General features: G+C 42.4%; 1 protein-coding gene across 1 annotated transcript in view; it reads right to left on the minus strand.

The window, feature by feature from the left end:
- The window catches only part of luzp1 (leucine zipper protein 1), a 38,176-nt gene extending 16,134 nt beyond the window's left edge, over positions 1 to 22,042 (minus strand). The window contains exons 1-2 of the mRNA XM_026339696.1: positions 21,197 to 22,042; positions 6,724 to 6,782 (exon numbers count right to left, since the gene is read on the minus strand). The gene's annotated coding sequence lies outside the window, so the exon portion shown is untranslated. The remainder of the gene's footprint in view (positions 1 to 6,723; positions 6,783 to 21,196) is intronic.
- Positions 22,043 to 22,278: the final 236 nt, after the last annotated feature.

Consider the following 22,278-nt stretch of genomic DNA (forward strand, 5'->3'; position numbering starts at 1 on the left):
TACTTTTTTCTCTGTTTCTTTCACCCTTTCAGTTTTGTACCACTTCTGGAAAAATGGCAAAGAAATGAAAGTCGGTGTGTGCGTTTCTGAAAAAAATAAAAATAAAAAAAGGATACGAAACTAAGGTCAAGCAGCTTGTTTGATAAAGCGAGCTGAAATGAAGCGGGAATGTCTACACTCTGAGGAGTTTTCCTTAAGGTACTGGATGAAAAGATCTCTTACAGCACAAGTCTGGGAAATATGATGATGTTTGTGGATAACCAAAATGTCATCAAAATGTCGGTAGAAAAATACATTTGTTTGTAGGACAGGACATAGAAGCTGCCCACAATACCACTACAAACGACAAAGCAGATGTCTATTTCTCTGGGCAACATCACCTAATGTTAAAATATTTCTTGGTGATTTATTTATTTTTCTTTCCTTTTTTTTTCCTCTCTTTCACCAGTTATTCCTCCACTTAAAATAGCCTGAAAGCCACTTTCCTCTAAGGCCTGGCTGCAGATACGCTCAGCATGGACTCTAAATTTCAGTCTGATTTCATGTGTAAACAGTGTGAGCTAATTTACATTTTAAGAGAAACAACAATAATAGAAATAGATGCGGGAGAAAGGGAAATTAAAACAGTATTATCTTGTAAAGGAGTGACTTCTGGCTAAGCAACACATCAATAGCAAATCATTTTTATATTGATTTAAAAGTCTTTGAACTAACAAACCATGGGATTCCCCTCATTAAGATAACATTTACAGTCAATTACTGTCAATCAGAGTAAATACACAACAGATACAAAATGAAAGTGAAACAATGGGGCAATTAATGAAACAACAATGGAACAAAAAACCTAAAGGACAAAATTAACAAGCAACAGTTGATAGGTAATTAAGTTTCTATGTACAAACCTCTCAAAGCTTTACTAAAGTGACAGTAACAATTATGTTGTACCGGTAAGAGAATTAATTAGAAAAAATACTTTTATAACTGTTAACAGCGGTTCCTGGGATGTTCAAACAAATAAATATTAGTTGCAGAGAAGATGAGAAGCAGAGTGAACAGAGTGCACAACTACGCTACAGGTGCAGGAAGAGGAATAGTCTTCGAAAGAGGAGGAGAGGTGGTCTGCAAACAAAAATTTCAAGCTCCTAAAATAAACTTTTACTGTTGCAATAAAAGTAAACACACAGCCTAGACGCACAGGGTCATGAAGGACATAATATTAGATATTGTGGTGAACTCTTCAACACATCACAGAATTCTCATCTTCTGTATCAAAAAAACAGAAGAAGGCAGCCAGTGAGGTCACAGACTGGTTTAGGTAGGTGAAGGTTCTCCTTGTGACAATCTTTAAAACAAAGTTTTAAATTGACAGTTTGGCTGACAAGTAACCATCCTCTCTCCGGTCTTAGCCTAGTAACCCAGAGCTTTTCTAGGTCTCCCCTCCCTTCCCAGGCTGGCTACATCAAGACTTGTTGCTGGGGCTTAAAAAGAACAGCTCTGCTTGTATGAGAGGGCATGATAAGAAGATGAGAGAATAAAACATGGGTCAGGGGGGTGGCAAATGCCAGATAAAGTAGTAAGCAAATGAGAGAGAGTGAGGGTGAGAGAGAAAAGCCAGAGAAGCTGCAGTGTGGGACCTGTCAGAGTGTAATGATTCGACATCACAGAAATTTGGCCTTCTCTATACTTGACCTGATTGAAGAGGCATTTTGGTGCCTGATTCAAAGTCCTGAAAGCTTTCCGGCTCTGCTCGTCATCCTGGTGGCTGAACTGAACAGCAAATTAGAGCATGTTTTGATCAGAACACGGCACTACACACTGGATTACATGCACCGGTCACTGTTGCTACGATTGGGAAGCAGAGCAGGGAAAAGATATTAGATGCTCTATTTAAAACAGCAGCACCCGAAAATACTGGCCAGTTAGTTGCTCGCGAGTCCTCAGGCAGATCTACAGCCAGAGAAATCTGGAGCAACTTCACTCTAGTTAGTTCGGTAGAAACAGAATATTATACGATGCAAGATTCAGTCAAACACTTCGGCCAAATGGATGCTTACCCACACGGAGAGAGCGTTGCTAAACTCTCTACATTTCCCTGTTACAGTTGATATTTTTCCAGTAACTAGTTCAGATTTAAATCATTACAATATGTTTGATGTAACCAGCATTGGAGGAAATACTTCATATTAGAGGCTTCAGTCAAATCGACACCTAGTAGTAATTTACACTCGCAAACATCTTCAGAAAGGCTCTGCTTGTCATGGACGGCCCATTTATCATACCAATGATAGGAAACTTTGGGATTTCATACCCCTCTCCCCACATTTCCTGTCTCTCTCTACACTGTCTGTTTAAATAAAGGATAACGTCTGTGCTAAATTGTATGACAGCATTTGTACGGACAGTCAGCAATGAACAAAAAAAGCATAATGTCGGAGTTTAGGAGCTGCAATTTCACAGTCACCTTTAGTTTTCAATCTGGATTTGATATGTCCATATTAACCATCAGACAGAAATCCAGTAAGTGACTGCCCTTTAAGAACTGTTACATAACACTAAGATACGGTAATTAAATACGTGCACAGTTGAAAATATCATTCATCTGAACATACTGAGGTCAGTTCGTAAAAACACTTGATGTTTGTTATGTTTCAACTGGACAAGTTTGGCACTGCTCTTATTGTTATTGATGTAAACACACAAACGGCATGTCCTCAGTCTGTGTTTGGGGTCAGAGGTCACTGACCCGGTAAACATGAAAACACTCCACACAGGACTCTGCGGCAAACAGGATTGAGGCCCTGATTAGGACAGCGCATTGTGTTGTTTCATACAGCAAATAAACCCTGCAGAGATAAACTGCAAGCTTCTAAGAACTTGTTGCCAAACAGTGCGATTGTTACAGAGATAAAAACATACGAGACGAAAATATGGGAAGGACAATAAAATGTTAATGATAAAACTGTTTGGTAAAAATAATTATCTCCATAAGGAAACTTGGGAAACTTAAAGTTGTCAAATCAGACATGAACACGAGTGAAATAAATGCTCAGTGATGTCCCTAACACTTTGATGCATCAAATCTTCTTAAAGCAGATGGAACATGTTTCATATATAGAAATACGACTTATGCACAAACTTGACAAGAAAAATAAACATTATTTTTCAAGTTAGACATCAAGAATTTCAGATGTGAGGTCAGCAAACTCTTTGTATTGCTCATGTATTATGTCTATGTGCTTCTAGTGTCAATCTATGTGAAGTCCCAGCTGTGTAGTGACAGAGAGGAAGGCTACAGTAGGATCTAATGGAAGTTTATTCTACGTATCTGAACGTAACACTGAAGAAAATGAAAAAAACAATATGTAAATAAACAAAATAGTGCCCATCTGTTGACTGAGGCTCATCACATGCTGTACTGTTATTGTTGTTAGGACATGTTCTGTGTGTAAGGAGGCTTTGAACATGCAGTGACCTCCAAATACGACGACAAGGTGACGGACCGACACTAGCAACCTATTTAAAACTATGCTTAACAGCTGCTCGGGCACTCTCAGGTATCAGCAGACGTCGGCAGAAATCCTTCCAGGACTCAGTCAGTGCACACCAAAATGTGAAGATGTGTGCTGCGATGAGCCGCTCAGGAAGGAATGCATGTGTGTGTGTGTGTGTGTGTGTGTCACCATTTCACGTTGATAAGAGAACATAAAAACATCACAACATGATGACACTTGTTAATGTTAACACCGTGTATGAGTCAGCCTGAGAAAGAATGAGGCGAGGCAGACACACAAAAGTTAAGAGATGGGTTAAGAGCGATCAAGACAGAGAATGACAGATCCTTTTTTTTTTTTGCCTTTTACACATTAATTACTGTTTTCCGCCAGGTGTTTGCCTATGTCAGCATGAGAGTTACTTAAAAACCTCACAAATGTCAATGATGTCTGGTTAGTGGAATCTGCTTCTTAAAATTGTTTGTAAAAGCTCTTAACACTGCAAGAACTTCCAAACCTTTGCAGAAACCGATGTAGTAGCGAAATGGTTTATGTATTCAGACGTTGACTTTACATTTATTTTAAAGCAAATCCATTTGCAGTCCGAAGATAACAAACCTGCAGAGAGCATCTGCAGATACGCTGAGAGAAATGTGCGACGTCTGACTATGCAGACGCACAAATGGATTCATGGGCCTGTCAGAGCAGTGAGTTGAGATTTATGGTGAAAACTCTACTTCATATCCGTTCTTTACATTGTCATCCCAGATGGACTGAGTTAAGGGATGTAAAAGTAACTATAAATCATACAAAAGTCAGTAGAAAGAAAAAGGGACATAACAAAGCATAGAAACTGTTTCAAACTCTGCCATTTCCTTCAGTAAAGGTCAAGGACAAGAACAGCACCTTATTCAATCCTTTACTTTGCACATGCTCCGTCACTGTCATCTCCCTTTTATGTGACCTCTACCTCTATCATCCCAACCCCCCCCCCCTTTTGCTGCTGAATCCCCTTTGTTTCCTTCCTCTGACCTTCATCCTCATTCCAGTGCCGCTGTGCAGCATTTACATGTCCTGTGCACTGTAGGAGAAGAGGAGATGACAACTGAATACCAAACCCTAATGATGGAGTAGGTATTTTAACAGTCTGGCCTTGACCACTGCCTACAACCCTGTCAATTCACACACACGTCAATAGCTCTTAACGTACAGCTTGTTCACCTTCTGCCTACTTGCTTGACATCCTGCTCATTCACTGCTTTCCCATCCTTGCACAAAGTATGCACACACACAGAGACACACAGAGTTTGGTTGGCAGAGCTTGGCAGCGCTTCATCAGCCTGAGCCTTGGCATTAGCTGCCCGCTGCGGCAGAATGAAGACCTCAGTGGCTCTCTGAAAGGAAGAAAGAGCTGTACCAGGAGAAAGGCTTAGGCGAAGCAAACGCTGAGCAAAATGTGTGCGAAAATGTGATGTAGGCAAAAAAAAAAAAAGATAGAGGGGGGAAAAACAGAATCAGGGAAGAGAGACAGAAATGAGGGAAGTGACTCCACAGAGCGCAGAGCAGGTAGCTGCCAGAGTGGATTACTGCAGCAGGAATGCAGCAGTGCCTGCAGGATGGAGGCAGGGAGGGAGGGAGGACGAGACGAAGAAACAAGAGAGGCAGCAGGAGGTTAAACGATGATGTACATCAGATGAGAGATAGCAGCACAGTAAGTCTTACAGTTCTCACAGGAGACTATGAATGTAGACAAGGATAAAACAATTGTCAGACGGAGCCGCACACAAAGAAGCTCACATCCATTATTAACAGGAAATTAAAAATAAGCATGCAAGCATCGATATGAATACAAACCCTTTGCTCCATCACCAAATCCTAAAAGGTTTCTTTATAAAAATGGAAACAGCTTACGTCTTCCCCTTGAAATGACCTCTAGTCCACACAAAGCTAAAGTTTGTTTTCTTCAGTTTTCCCTGGATATTGGGAACAAAAAGTCGATATCTTGCTCGAGGAGCAACAATTTCATAAAGTATGACCAAAAAAAAAAAAAGAAATTACACAAAATAAAAAAAATAATCGTGGCTCCTGCAAACGTGGTCCTTAAAGGCAACTTAAAAGTCTGCATGCAGCTACAGCAGCTCTCAAGCGCAAATATAAACACTTTATATTGTGTTTGTTTAACCTGTAAATAAACCAAAAAGTAAGAAACAAGCTCAGCTGTGTCCTCTGCTGCTAATCGTCATGCTAAGTTAAGCTAAGTATCTCCTGGCTCTGTACAGAGACACAAAAATGATCCTGACCTTTTCGTCACACTCTTGGCAGGTTTCCTGAAACACATAATTATTCTATGAAGTGTGATTCATTCCTACTGTATTATGTTCAGTTAATGACACTCCCTTTGTAAAAAAAAAAAAAAAAAAAAAAAAAAAAAATCAAGATCCCGATTACGAGAAACCTAAATATAAGTGGGATGCAGCTCCGTTTCCTGTTGGTTTATAGTTCTGGACAGTTTCTGGTGAACTCACTTCACTTCAAGCTCATAAAATGTGCAAACACGTGCTGGCCAAATATTGACCTTAAACTGAGAGCAGCCAGTCGAGAAGACACAGTAAGACAGTGACACATATAGCCTACTGTATCTGCTGACTAACCTGCCCTCAAAACACACACACACACACACACACACACACCAGCTGCCGTCCCTGCAAGCGGTGTAAATGTTACGCTATACAGTCTTGCATGTATGCACGTGTGCCACTCCTTCAAGCTACAGGGAAGGAAGTGTGGCGCCGGTGTTTGTGCCCAACAGGAAACCTACTCAGAAAGCCCAGAGGAGGGGAGGAAGAGGCGAGGAGGAGGAGGTGTAGGGAGAGAGGAAGGGAGGACAAGGTGGGAAAAGGGAGGAGAAGGAGAGAGTGCAGGAAGAAGAAATGACGGGAGCCAGTAGAAAATACTTTAAATTCAGAACTCCCATCAGTGTTGTGAAGTGACGTGGTCGGACTGGGTGACCTGACGTGATCTGTGAGTTAAGTACAGACTTTGATGTTGGAGGCCATTAGAGTAACCAATTGTCCCACGATGATTCACCCTGCTGCTGGAATCACTGGGAGAACAGCTTTCCTTTAAAACTATATGCATCAACTGTTTCTTAAGACACCAGCTTATGAGCACAGGGCTTTCCTTGTTAGACAATCAACATTATCCAAAGCACGGGATTCACGGGACGACTTACATTTTAGATGTCTCCTTTTATCCGTAGCATGTCACCATCCTCTCTGCCAAGTCTCCATTCTGTGGTTAAAACACACAAGCAGTGCATGTGGTTAGTAAAAGTGGACCCACAGGTCATCATAATATCAACACACACTCACACACATGTCATGTTTTACCATTTTATGTTCAGATGTTGGCAAGGCCCAGAGCCTGTGGCCAGGCTGACAATGCAGTCACTGTAGGGGAGTTCACAGTCAAGCTAACGCGCTAAGAATGAACTAACTGCTCGGATATGGGACATATTTGGAGGCTCAGCAATAGACTCATGCATGAGCAGACAAGCAGTGCTTGGCTACGACAACAGAAGGCTCTATTCAGTTCTCTGGGGTGGCACTGGTACACACACAAACACACACGCACCATTATCATAATCATCATCATACTAGAAGCTCTTATTCGCTTCAGAACATGCGCACGGGTGCACACACACACAAACACACACACACACAAACACACACACAAACACACACACACACACACACACACACACACACACACACAACCCGAGACTTGGAGCATTCCACTACAGTAGCATTCCATATGTTTGGTTAAGCACAGAAAATCCAGATTTAAGACTGGAGTCTGGACTGAATTTAAAGGATGGGAGAGCGAGGTGGGGGGGAGGGAGAGAAATGAAGAAGAGGACAGGGGCTGAAGGACAAGTCAAACATTCCTGTGAACTGAGAGCAGCTGAGGGAAGAAACAACAAGATGAGCGTTAAACACAAAAGACATTATATAAATGGTTTTCTGAAGACAGTGTGACATGTTGTCAGAATCCGGAATAAAGGTTAGAACAGAATTATTTCAATTGTGGATTGATGCACAGACTTATTTAAGATGTTTGGTCTGTAACATGTAAACAAACAATATTTTGTTCAACCAACAACCTGAAAGATACAGTATTCCTAAAAAATGACTCATCAATATTAATTATCAGAGTTGTTGCTGATGTCTAATGACTGAATAATCGTCTAATAATCATCTGTCATATCATATTCACCTGTAGACTGTTTAGAAAGATGCTTCTGTGTAAACTAAGACTCAGAGGGGTGATAGCTGCACACACTGTGCTCACTGACAGTCGTATCATCTAAGCAGCTGCTGATGGACACTGAGCACCAGTCTTTTAGTTGCTTCTGCCACTCTCTACGTCGTCCTCTGTCTGTTCCCACACATCTTTTCCTTACACGAAGGGGACGGCTCTGCGCTCAGCTGCATCACGTTAACATTCACGAAGGCAACGGCATAACGTCAACCCACAGGTTTCTGCTGAATCATCCCACGTTCTCACGCTACACAACGAGGCTTCTACACTGCACACCAAACCAAATGTGCAATTCTGCTGACTACACAACAGCTGTCTGGATACCGTGTAATCAATAAATAATCATTTTGATTAATATGACTTTCCAAATGAGATTTGACACATTCTTAGCTGAAGAAGATGCCGAGTGTGACCAGAGACCACATGTTTGTCTGTGTTTGTATTTGTTGTTGGATTGCTTGTGTGTGTGTGTGTGTATGCATATATGTGTGTACAGGGTGGTGGTGGGGGGGGTCAGAGCTATTCATTCAGACTATTAGCCAACCCATAACCAAACTAAACTGAAAACAGCTGCCTCTTTCTCATCCTTTGCTCCAGCTCACTTCTCCTCACGCACACAGCGTGTCAGGTTAGGGTTTATTCAGCAGGATAAACTGAAAAGCGTGAGGCAGCACCTCCTCCAGGCATCTTTAACTGAACATCAACTCAGACTGGCAGTACGAGCAATGAGGTGTGTTTCATCACTATGCCGCTGTTGAACGTGCACACAGATCAGACAACTTGCTCTGAATCATTCATTTGAATGAAGGAAATTAGCAGAAGGGTATATCACGTGATCACATCATCCCGACAGGATCCCACTGAAAATTCGTATAAGACAATAATGAGTTAGTAACCACAATGTTGTTTTTCTTCCCAAAACTAAAATTGAAACTGGACTGGAAAACAAGGAGCGATTACAGATTGCACATCAATAAACTGGTACTCAGCACTATGCTAACAAGTGCAGCTTTGGTTTGGTTTTAAAACCAAATTAAATCCATTTTCTTCGCCCTTTTTTCACATTTCAGGAAGGTTTCCCTGAGTCATGGATCCAATTTGGTTATGTTGGTCGTCATTTAAAACTCACAAAACATATGTGTCACATTTAAATGTCATTACCACTGTGACTGTCACTGGTGTCCTTTGTTTATCACAACTTAACAGAACAAGAAAGTATGTTCTGCATTAAATGAGGAAGCTTGAGGTTCTGTACAGTCTGTGCCAAAATGTTAAGTTATGTCCAGTTAGTGTGTTGGCATCACAAAACAACACAATCCCTGTTAAAGGGCCCGTATCACTTTTCTACCCACATTAACCTTTTATCGTGTAAAGTTTATCTGTGAGTACGCCTCTATCACAAATACAATGGACAGCATTTGATATGAGTGTGTGTTCTGTTTTCTAAACACATTCAGTACATGTGATGCGGCTTCTATGAGAAGATGGAGAGAGACGTGTCAACAGAAAAGGGCAGATGAATCAACACAAGAGCAAAACAGGAGAGGGAAATGAGGGGAACAAAAGAAGAGAGAGCTGTTCAATTTGCGCCACAGGAGAACATTTTAAGACGTGAAACTTCATCTTGGCTTCCAGTGGCCAGGCAGGCCTCGTTTGCATGGGAGCCCATTTCCTGTAAGTGATTAACAGAATGGAGTGTGTGTGTGTGTGTGTGTGAGCGCACTGGGGGTTGTAGTTCAGAGAGGTCTGGGGTTGTTTTGTCTGCTCTGGGAGGAAAGGAATGCCCAAGTCAAACACAGCGAACAGGATGCCTAGAGAGAGAGAGAGAGAGAGAGTGAAGGACAAGGAAAAGAGAAAGAGGAGCAGAAAGAACAAGCAGATACACAAGGAGCTGACAAAAGAAAGGTGGAGGGAATACCAGAGACGCACAGAGCAAGACAATGATTCTTCATTTGCTGACACTCAAGACTGCAAACAGCATTCCTCCTGATGTTATTTGCATTCCTGCAGAGAGGGAAGGTGGAGTAAGAATTTTGTGTACATGCTGATGAGCTGTCAGACAGAAAATCATTTGCCTCTTTAACTACATGATGAACCAGCACAACCTGTCCTAATATCTAATGCTTGCAGCCCTCCCTGTTCCAGTTGAGGCCTTCGCACACTATACTGCTGACTAAAGAAACATTAGTGCAGATTATTTATTTACAACAGCATAATGACAACTAGCAATGCACCTGAACGTACCTTCATAACACAGTTCAGCAATACAGTAACCTCCTGGTGTGTCTGGACATAACGTAAAGAGACTTTAAAGTTCAAGTTCAATATTTAAAGATACCATATAATATCTTAAATGTAATGAGACATGTCAGACTGAAGAGTCAGCTTTTTAGCAGCTCTTATTTAGCTTGTGGAGACTGACTGTCTACTTCAAGGACCATTTAGCGAAGTCAGGCCTTTCCATCTGAGGGTGCTCAATTAATCCTTCTAATTATTAGAAGATGCAATTATTTTGCCTTCGCTTTTAGCAATGTTAACTACATGGCTCTAAAGCTAAATAGGTGTCAATTAGTCTGAGAGTCCACAACTTTAACCCAGATGGAAGTATCTCAACTATTAACTCGGCCTATGTGCTGCTATTCAGTCCTAAACAGCTTTCTAATAAAGATCCCTTCACACAAACATTAGCTGGGTTTCCATTAAATACTGTGCAGGAATTCATGCTCCCCTAAAGATAAATTGTAGTGACTTGGTGACTACTTCAAGATCCATCACTGAGTCAAAATTCAATCTAATACTTTAGCTTGTAACAGTCTCATCTGTACTTTTGTGGATTAGCATGATAACACACTAAGTTAAGGTGTCCAGTGGCTGCTAAACCGAGTGTAGGCATGAGGATGTCAGCATTTAGCTCTAATTACCTCTGTGCTCAGGTTGAGGCTAACACAGCTGTAGATTTAAACAGCATTAAGACTTTCATATAGCAAAATTAAATGTTACTGCGCTTTTATTGATTGACTTATTGTTTTATATTGAGTATGGCTGCACTGTGGGGGTTCCAGACTTGGTACACTGATAACAAATTCCACTCCTGTGTACACACACACACACACACACACACACACACACACACACACACACACACACACACACACACAAAACCTTTCTGGCTGCACTGTGCCTCTCATTTCCCAGTAGTTTTAAAGTTCAGTTTCCAAACATTTCCTTGTGTTGTGTGCAAGCTGAACCCTGCCCAAGCAGGAGTGAGCCATTCCTTGACTGGCAGAGCAGAATTGATAGGCTGCTATTGTTTCCTTTTAAGGTCAATTGTGTCTCAAATGCTTGGCATGGCTGGGAGAACAGATGCAGCTGGGTGGTAGGGGAGATAAAACACTAATTTAACTGCATTCCTCAGTGCAAGTCCACACCTAGAGAGAGTAAGTGGGCGGGAGGATGGAATAAGAGAGAAGGTGAAAGCTTTTTAGGCAAATAAGGAAAGAAGCAGAGAGAAATGAGGAAGATCTGAGAAGTTTAGATAGAAAGATGAAAAAGAATTTACGACTCCAGGATGAGCACAAGGAGATTAAAAGTACAGTGAGTCCATGTGGGTGGGCGAGAGTCATCGTTTGCCACAGGCATCAAGCTTTGCTGTACCCTTGTTTGACCAGGCAGTCAAAACACACCACCACATGTGGTAAGCCTGTTTGTCAAGGCCACAAGAAGAGGGCATACGCTTACACGTACATATATACATACATGCTTATCCCACACAGAGACCTAAACATCTCCCAGGGTGACAAACCACGCTGTGTAATTCAATCCGTGACCACAAGTTCACGACTGGCTCCTCATCCAAAGCACCACACTGGCTGCAAGTTACCCCCCAAAAACAGGCATCAGCTACATGTCTCAAATGCAATGTTTAAAATATTCTACACCAGAGTGATAAAGAGGGGAGGGGGCGGGGGTCCGGATGGCCGGACCGGCCTAGCTTCACAAATAAACCCAGACTCTGGGAGAAAGAGAAGGAGCCGGCTGAAGGTTGAATCATAAAATATGCCTGGTATTCCACAATGTTCCACAGTGCACAAATGAGTCACTCAGGGCCTGTAATGGGATTCCTGAGAGGCTCCTGTGAATGTGTCCACACGTACACGCATAAATATACACACAAACACAACTTACCTATGGATGGGTTCACATTAATCTATTCATTATACCATAACTTGACCCACTGAGCATTCACGACTGACTGTGAAGACATAGATTCAATAAAAAGAAAAAAGAAAAAAACAATTAGCTTCTTCTGTAATTACTAAACAAACTCTGACTAAACGGTGCCATTTGTTTAACTAAATATTGGCTGACGTTTAGCCATAAAATGACACACAGAGAAGAAAAAAAGTGGAGTGAAGGGCAAGTTAAGAGAGGACTGGATGACTTGCTCATTGTCTGAGTTCGCCTGCGTTAGTCTAAGCAAATGGTAGATGTGTCTGTATTCTCTGTGATCACTGCAACATGTTTGTTAATGCAGGGGTGTTCCAGTGACTCAGAGCATTCTGGCTGTTAGTCAATCAATGGAAAATTAAAAAAAACCTGATGATCACCTTTTGGTGGTTTCCTGAATACGTGTGTTACATAAACACAGGTTTAGAGTGTTATTTTAGGGGGAAAGAAATTCAGATATTTGAGCAACTAGCAACTGCAACTGCTTATTTTTTATACAGTTTCATACAGTATGTATACTCAAGTGTTTTTTCCTACATGTCAAGCACTTCTCTTTCTCTCCACTCAATTTCTATCTGTCTTTATGCTAATAGATGTCCAAATAGCTAAAACATGTCAAAAAGATCCAGTCAAAATTCCTCCTCTTCTTCTTCATCCGTTACTACTATATAAAACCTGCACATAAAAGGGCTTCATGTCTCTTAAAGTAGAATCTGCACTCCAGCCAGTCTATTTTTATGGCTTTACCATGGCTCACATTGTGCTGCTTCACTTCCCCTGGTCAGGACAGCTAGCATGAGAAGGAGCTTCAAAAGCAATGCTGGCATGGAGAAGAAAAACCAGCCAAGCCAACCCTTCAGATGCTCTTTACAAAAGGCAGCAGTGCAAAGATCTCCTTCAAAATAAAACCAAAGCAGAGAAGAGGGGGAGTAAGGGTAGAGAGCAGGGGAAAGAGGCTGAAAATAGCCAAACAGTCGGGGTCTGCATGCATCAGCACCACAATGATGAAAGCTCCTAAAACCACACCAGCTAATACATGGATGGATTGAGGAGCAGGAGGAGGGATGCTTGTGGGAGAAGAAAAACATCTTAACAGTTTTAAATGAGGTGATTTAAAACAAAGGAAAAACAGAAAGTAAAGGTACTGTCATAAAAAACAAAAACAAAACAAAACAGAAAAGTCAAGAAAAGGTCATACACATAAAACATGTGACAAGATGATTTAAGTTTATTATATTGCAAAAGTGTCCGAAAGGCACAAAAAAAAAGCAAGTTAACAAATAGAAAGAAAGCAGAGAAGACAAAACAGCCCCGGACGAGAGAAACAGAAGAGGGGGAAGTGAGCAATTGCCAGGTTGCCATGGCGTCTGAACATTCCTCTTGCTGAGAACATGTATATTTTCTGATCACAAGAAAAATAATCTGCAGGAGGAATTTTATTTTGAGAGCCGCCCCGTAGATCCAAGGCTTAAAGCAGGTCAGACAGGAGTGTGTGAATGAGTGTTTCAGAGCGAGTCTGTGCGTGTGTGTGTGTGTGTGTGTGTGTGTGTGTGTGTGTGTGTAGCCTTCATGGAGCCAACGTAGTGACATCGTGCATCACCAGACAGATTATTTGCAAAGGAAGAGCATGTGAGGCTCCAAAGCCAGACTGCTCAAGTCACACATGATCAAATGAACAAACATCCCCACCCACACACACATGACACACAGGTCCAACAAAGTGGATGTCTGAAGAAGACGACACTGACAAGAGTAACAAAAGGCCATTCTTGTTTCCCCAACTTCAAAAAACTAAGTTTCATACTCCACTTATTTGTCAAGAAACTTTAAAAAAAAAACACATCAGAATGCTCTGAACTGCCGTAACTTTTTGAACCGCTTTCAAAAGATGCTTCGCACCACCATAGCTTTGAGTCAACACTTTTTTGAGGCAAAAATTACCCAACCAGGCATTTGGAAATGAAGACGTCACCCAGTGGAGTGGTGTGTCGAGCTCATGTGTTTTTGTTTTTGAACAATGGAGGTCTATGGCACTGACGAATAAGCTAATCCATGTAAATTGAATAGTTTGAGATCACTAGTTGACTTTATATATGCTATTTGTGCTGTCTGATTAATTCATTCAAAAGCCGAACTGTAAAAACAACATCATTAGAAGGAGATTGTGGTGATAGAGGGAGAGATTTTTGTTCATACCACTGGTCTAAAACATCCCATAGGTGCATCATTTTCACAAACTACTTATTCTGTGAGCATCTACAGTTGCTCTCCACCCATCCATTCAGGTTCTTCCTTTAATCTGCCACATTTCGGTGTCTCTCAGTTTGAAGTGGTTCTCTAATCCACATGTTCATGTTCCTACAAAGATCAAAACAGAGACATCAGACGCATCCAAGTACAAAAAAAAAGAAAAAAAAGAAAAAAGAAAGACAGCACATTTAATGTTGCCTCTCTGGACCTCACACAGAAACAGTGGCACTGAAGTCAGAACAATAAACTTCCACCAAAAAAAGGTTTGTTACATATTCAAGTCCTTCACTCTTTTGTAAGTTTAGCATAATGTGTGAATGAGCAGCATTGAGATTTGACATTTTTCAACAAACTAATGTCCAGGCCTTGAGTATATAACAGTACAGTACAGTTTCCGGGTCCAGGTTTGGGCCAGCTAAGTATAAATCTGTACGCTCTGCTCCAACCGGGCCCTCGGTGCTGACTTGCGCCCTCGTGATGAACCCAGCCTCTGCTGCGCCCTGGACTGGTCCTGCTACACTGAACTCCTGCCAACCGCTGTCACGTCAGTCAGTAGCCATACGACTGCAAATGACAGACTAAACATCATAAATTCTAGGAAAGGGAAGCTGTAACTATAATGCCACGGAAGAGAGGTTGAAACAGACATATTACCGCTCTCAGCATATAAACACTCATTAAATTGTAGTGCAGGTACCCAAGACATACAAACCCTGCTGCTGGGTGAAGGACTTTGGTTCAACATTTGGCCTTTTATGGATATTACTGAGGTTAAAGATGTGCTGGAAGGTCAGACATCTGCAGGTGGCATGAGGTTGTATTTTTGCATCTATTTACCAGATGTGTGTGCGGCTTTTTATCTTTGGCTCCATCAAAGTGAGGTATGTGAGGTCCGCGCAATTCACCAGCAGCATCACAACACTGATTAAAAAGAAGAGCATGGCTGAGCTTTCCTCTACTCCTTTGATTACTGTCTGTCTGGCTGCTTGGGCAGATCTTTAGGAAGAAGGATCCATCTTGAACCAGACTGGAATGGCTCCTGAAACATGCCAAATATGCCCCTGACACCCCTCCTTTTCTGAAGACGTAGATCTGCTAGCCCACCCTCCTTCCCCTTTGGTTCCCCAACCCACAGCATTCCTGTGCTGTACACTGCACCAAACACATGCATACTTATAATCACAGATGACCCACTCACACAGAAAATGTTAAGGACATTAATAACACAAGTTTCTACCCAGCTGACCCAGACATGCCTTTTAAGGGTAAGCGGTTCAGATTTCTCTTTTCATTAACTTCCAAAAATACTCTTGGACCAGGCGAGAGAAGGAGGAGTGACAGGAAAAGGGGGGGTCTCCTCTTTAGAGAGGGAGAGAGCGAGCATGACAAGATAACAATCAAAGGGAAAAAAGGGAAATACTGGCCCGTTGAAGAGGAAAACACCTAAAAAAATAAAAGTGTGGCTAGGGAATTTACAAGAAATGTCTTAACTTTAGCTCTCCCCTGTTAAAATGTTTCCCTCCCTCCTTCTCTCTTTGCCTTGCTGTGCCTCCTACATGCTTTTGAAGTCCGTTTCCTTTGCCCTTCTTTCCTCTTCTCTTCCCTGATCCGTGAGGTAGCCATTTTTTAAGAATACTCTACAGTTGCTGGAACAAAACAGGCACATGGGAAAACTTCTGTGAAACAACTTGGTAGATGTCTAACAGAAACCTAAATCCCATAAAGGAACAAGTTGGGAAAATAAAAATCTAAAGAGAGGAAACTCCTTTGCTTCAGGTCAACCTGAAACATATGAAACACAAATACAGTAGCAGAGTGACCCACATAATTAGTCACTGTAGTCCAAACTCCAGCCGTGTGGGGCAGCTGGCCGACCAGGCCACAGATTAAACATTAGAGGACTTATCACTTGCCACTGGAAGGACATATCTAACAGATACAAGCTCATTCTTGGCAGGAGGGTTTTTTTTTTTTTTAATAAACTAAGTGCTAAGAGGAGAGAGGGTGTGAGAGAAAGACTTTACACTTAGAGGCCATGAGCAAAAGCCTTAAAATACATAAAACACTGTGGCGATCCATGTTATCTACAATGTTTTCACCTGTGATAAGCTCAAGCCAAGTTGCATCCACTGAAGATAATGTTATCTTCAAAAGCAAGACAGAAGAGACAGACATGAAACTTCAAAGCATGAGTCACATGAGAAACCCTGCACTGTAAAATCTGAAGACTAGACTAACTGATTCCCGGCTTTTACTGTAGGTCAAGCAGGAGTGAAAGTGGAAGAACATCAAATACAAATGAACCACAAATAACAAAACAGCACATGTCACATTCTTCTGACTCTAACTTATCTACATTTCTGCCAAAATGAAGACCAGATGATGAGTTTTTGTTCCCGCTCTTGTGTTTCATGCCATAGATTAAGGGCCTTCTTATGGTCAGCAGCACGACAGCTGCCTGGTTTGGGCGCTGCAGGGGTGTTCGTAAATGAAAACTCCTGAGATATTGTGCAAGGAAGAAATTTAGAAGTCTGGCGAGGATCAGAATCACAAACTGTGGACATTTCCTGAGGAAAACTGATAGAGGAGCACTGAAGACATCTGTTTAGAGTCAGTACAGTGCAGATTGTGACTGTGCCAGTTTAACAACTGTAAAGATACACAGACTTGTATTTGTTACTAAGCTGCTGCTCCGGGCTTATAAGAACAGTACATTATTTATAGTGATAAATAATTCAGTTGGCACACCACCGTTTATCAAGCTTCTACCACATGCATCTGAAATAGAGAATATGATGTCGTAAGGACATAAGGAGTCATCTTGGTATTGTCATTGTCATTATTGGGGCAATTACAGCTCTCCAGTGAGTACACCGAGTGGTTAGCTGACTTATCGCGAATATGTATAAAAAGACAAGGAAATAAAAATGTGTCACTCAGATTCCAGCACTGAGAGAGTGGGAGTCTGAGTAAAGTTTCAGTAAACGCATCGCAGATGTGTTTTTCCCTAAAAACCTGATGACTCGTTATTGTCATTGTCATCACTGTCGCAACGGCAAAAGCTCTGACAGACACTCGACAATTTATTAACAAATTAATTTAGAATCTGCCCAATTGGCAGCGTATTTTGGCCAAATAATTCACAATACATAACCACCTGTTGATCTACATTACGTTACATTATGATAAACCCATTGTAACTTAGACTCTCTGTCAGATCAATATCAAAATCAAATTACAATAAATATAAATGCAAAACTTTCTAATCAAGCAGACTTTTTTTTTTTTTTTATTCTTAAAAGTCTCTGTCGCTCTGTGTTGGTGTATGTGCTAATGAGACTGAGGTGTGTGAACACTCTGAGCTGAGATGTGCTTCTGGCTACTACTCGTTGAGTGACTGACACTCTCAGCCACTATCTGATGACAGATCTACATGGCTGGGAACAGCACTGAGCTCTCTGCACGGGCCCGCAGACATTCATCACGGACGCACACATACAACACACCTATGAATACACAAGGAGTTCAAGTAGTTTGAACCCCAGCTGTAATCACAGAGCCCTGCCCTGTCACTGGCCCACCACTGATAAAGAAAGCCGGCTGGGAGCGCAGACGAGAAGAGAGGAGAGGAAGACGGTGGGAACATGGACATGTACAAGAGAGAAGAAAGACTTCCAGGAAGGGTGCATATCAGGGAACAATCTCCCAGTTGTTGGGTTTCCTAAAGTGTTTTTCCATTTCTTTGACTTCTCTATACGTAAGAAAATTATAAGTGCATACATGAACTGCATGTGTCCCACAGGCCAAGTTAAAGTCTTCAGACTGTTTTATAAGCTAATACTCAATATAGACATACTTATTGACTCCTTGGGGAAACTGACAAAAAAAAGACAAAAATAAGCAGCAAATCCTCACGACTGAAAGCACAAAGTTTTATTTTCAACCAGAAATTCACTCAGTGGCATTAACCCATCTTCTCGTAAGGCTGCTAGTAGACAGAATGCAGCTCCAGCTGGCCTGTGAATTGTCAACAGCAGCTTTTGTCCCTGATAGTGAGCTCATTATTGCATTATAACAACACACACACACACACACGGAGTCATAACGGATATCCACTCACAGGCTGTGTGTGGGCTTTAATACAAGCTCGAAGAGACCATGATTCGTCTCTGCTATTTCAAGGATCCCCCGGTTTTGTAATGCTTGTAACATCACTCTGACTCCTCTCTGAGTGTGTGCATCCTCTGCTGCTCTATTCCTGGGTGAGAGGGGTTACCGAGGCTAAAAATGGGACTAACTCTAATAATAACGAACACCAGCACCATCCGGTCCTAATTCTATCAGAGCTATCTGTTCCATCCCATCAGGATGCACGAGCTAGTCTGGTCTGCTGACTTTTTCAATTCCTAATTATTCTTGTGTGTTTTCTTTTTCTTGTGGATTTTGAGAATGTTGCAGATTAATGACAATTTCTCAAAATGCCTTTCCCTCCCACTAAGTAATAATATAACCCATTCTTTTATGTGTGCAAGTGAAACATGTGACATAAATGTTAATGTACTGTAATTCCACACTGATGTGATGGCACTACGCTAACAGCAGGGGATCCGCACATAATCACTGATGTGCTATGTGGCAGGAATACAACCACTGACAGCCTGGGTTTGACATTCCCAGTGGTCTGATTCTCCCAGGCAGAAAACCTCAATATTTTAATTTAATCCCCAGAGCAGTTATTTAGCCACTGCATAATCCCCAGGTCCAGTGCTTAGTCTGATAATTACCCTTATTGGACACCCATAATGATTAGTTTTTGGTTTCACCCAAAGCAGCACATGCAGTTTCATAAGGCAGTCGCAGCGTTCTGCGGAGTGGAAAACCAATCATGCGAGGTATAGCCCAGGTCATTAAACAGGAGAGAGGGGTATGATTACTTTGCGTGGCAGGCGACAAGTCCCGGACAGGACGTGGAGCAAACTCTGTCTTTGTGTAACTTTCGCTTTTGCCATCCAGGACACTTTAATGATCACAAAACAGGTGGTGTTGGCGCACCTACTGTGTCAACACCAACAGCTATCACTGCACATAGCCATCGTGTTTAGTGACATGGCACACCACAGTACATCCGCTGGGACTTATCGCAGCCAGAACAACCAAACCAAACCTGGAGCGTAACTTTCCAAAAGAACTTAAAGCGCACGGCGCAGCAATCAGGGCGACATTTAGACATCTCACGCTCCACTTTGCTGCTACACTCATTTGATTTTCCTTCTGCATTCATGTGAAGGAACATTTCCAAACTTACAGCGTAAACTGCTGACATTCCCTCTACATGTGGTGTAATAATCCCCCCCCCCCCCCCCCCGAAAACCCAAAAGAAAACCCTTTTCCAACGTCACCATGACAGGCTGCAATGCAAGTGCCTGTACAGAGTCCAGGAAGAGAGAGAGTTCACAGCAGCAGTAACTCAGCTGGTATAATATGCAGCCTGCTAGGAGGGCGAGCCCTACTGAAAAGTCATCAGCTAGTTTTTTTGCCTTCCTCATGTCTGAAACAGGTCAAGGCAGGCCCCCTCCATCTCCTTTCCTGCCTGTTCTGCTTTTTATGAGCCCCACCTGGCAGATTAGTGTCCTGCCACTACAACTACCTTTTCATGTGCTGACACTTGCACACACGCCCAGGGAACACACTCTGCAGACTTCGGGCTCCGTGTTTTAGTACATGTATGTGGAGATTGTGCACTTCTGGCCACACGGTTATTTTCATCCAGGGAGATCTACAACTATTTGGTTACACTATGGTTGCCTTTCATTCAGTTAAGGACCATCTCACATAAAAAAGTGAACTCATGCAGCAGTAGTGTTGATTTCGCCTTATTAATGCCCAGCCGTTGCTACATCCATCAAGTTGTGTGTGCATCCTCTCCTGGTCTGGAAGTGGATTTGTGCCAGATCCCTACAGCGACTTCAGTGCGCACTGCATCTCCTCCTCTAAAAAGGTCACATATGTATTTGACCTTACAAGAACAATATGCTAACATATGTCATATTTTGCACATCATGTGTTATGTAACATGTTGGTGTGACTTGAAAAGCATTCCTGCCTCTATATTTTTAATTTTTGTCCAATGCTTTTGGGGAACATTTGGGCCAAATCAGCGCCTGGTGCACGGTCTTGATGTAACTAACTAACTAACTAATGTGGCTGATGTTGAATGTCAATAAGACACAAACACATTTACTCCTTTCATACCAAAACACCCTCCTGACGACTTCAGGGGGGGGGGGGGGGGGGGGGTACAGTACAGTTCAGGTGGCTTCAAACACAGCTCAGCAATGTGCTTAACATGCAGCCTTTAAAAGATGCAGGACAGGAACACGCAAAAGAAACGTACACTTCAATATCAACCGCGTGTTCTCGATCAGAGCTTGTCCTGCAGTAACAGCATTACACAAACAGAGACACCAGTGAAACACTAACACGAACCAAATGTGCTGCCAGAGCTCGTAACACGGACAAAACTGTGAAACATTAACGAACTAGGACGGAAGCCGAGCGCGCACGGCCACAGTTTGGCCACCTGAGGTGTTCGCCGCAGTCTTGGATGTTTCCTTTTGGATACAAACCGAGCAGAGGAGGAGGAGGAGGTGGAGGAGGAAGAGGAGGAGGTGGAGGTGGAGGAGGAGGAGGAGGGTTGAAAAACTTGCTGCAGTTCAGGCTTCTGCAGTCCCGACTCGCTGTGTCCAGCTCAGGAAGCCCCTCAAGCCGCGCGCGCGCGCGCGCACACACACACACACACACACACACACACACACACACACACACACACACACACACACACACAAATAAACGCACTTCCCATGTTTCCCCACATCCAACACCAACACACACAAACAGTCCGACTTTACCTCTGCGTCTCCACCGCCGGCTCCAAAATGCGCAACAGTAAAATCCACAACTTCCCACGGGTCGAGTTCATGCGGACGGTTCGACTCTCTGCTGCCGACACGGCGAAGACAAGTTCATCCACATATCCTCAGACCCAACCGGAGAGTTGGAGGCGCGGGGAGGGGGGCTGCTTTTTGGTTTCCTCCTTTCCCTAAGTCGCTCTCGTTGGTCCTTTCCTCTCGGATATTCCCCTCCCTGGGCCGCTTTCAGATCAAACCATCACATTCCACCGCGTCCTTAACAATGAAAAAAGGTGGGTTTTCCTTTTTCGCTGCCGGAGGACCCACCCCTCGGGATGACTCTGCCCGGTCTGACCGCAAAGAGAACGCCCTTCCCGGCTGCGAGGTCCCGCCTCTCTCCCCCACAAATGCAAGTCAGGCCGGTGAGAGGAGGAATGGAGTGAAGCTGAGGCTGTGGGGAGAGCAGCCCACCACTGTCCTACTGCTGCACACTGGTGGACTCTCTGTCTCTAACTGAACAACACAAGAGTGGATAAACTGTAGTAATTAAAACTGATCTATAACACACCATTGAGAACAGGCTTATTTTAAACTAACCATTATGAATCAGTCCATTAAGTGAATATCTGCATTTGGCATCAATAAAGGGTCAAGAAGTAAAAGGTTGTGACTATATTAAATATGACTATTAATGTACTTCTCAGTCGAATCCCCATAGAAATCCAAGAACTGCTAATTATACCGCCTGGGATTGCACATTATTATGCAACATTTAAGGTGTCATGTTGAGAGATTCAAGTGTTATTGCTGTGCGATGTGTTTTTTTTAATATTAAAAAACAGCCTAACACCTGAGAAAGCTTCTCTAGAATTATCAAATGTTTCTTCATGTACCTTGAATATTTTACATTTTACGCTGTTGCACCTTTTCTAGTTAAGTTTTTCTTAAGTTGCCTTCACTGCCACAAACCTTACTGTGTTTATTATGGCATAAATAAGCGTTTAGGTTCCTACGGTTTCTATAGAGAAGTAAAATCTGTATATAAATACTGTTATCAACCATCAAGCAATAAATCCATAACT

This window comes from Anabas testudineus, chromosome 22, assembly GCF_900324465.2.
Source record: "Anabas testudineus chromosome 22, fAnaTes1.2, whole genome shotgun sequence".
Classification (NCBI taxonomy): domain Eukaryota; kingdom Metazoa; phylum Chordata; class Actinopteri; order Anabantiformes; family Anabantidae; genus Anabas; species Anabas testudineus.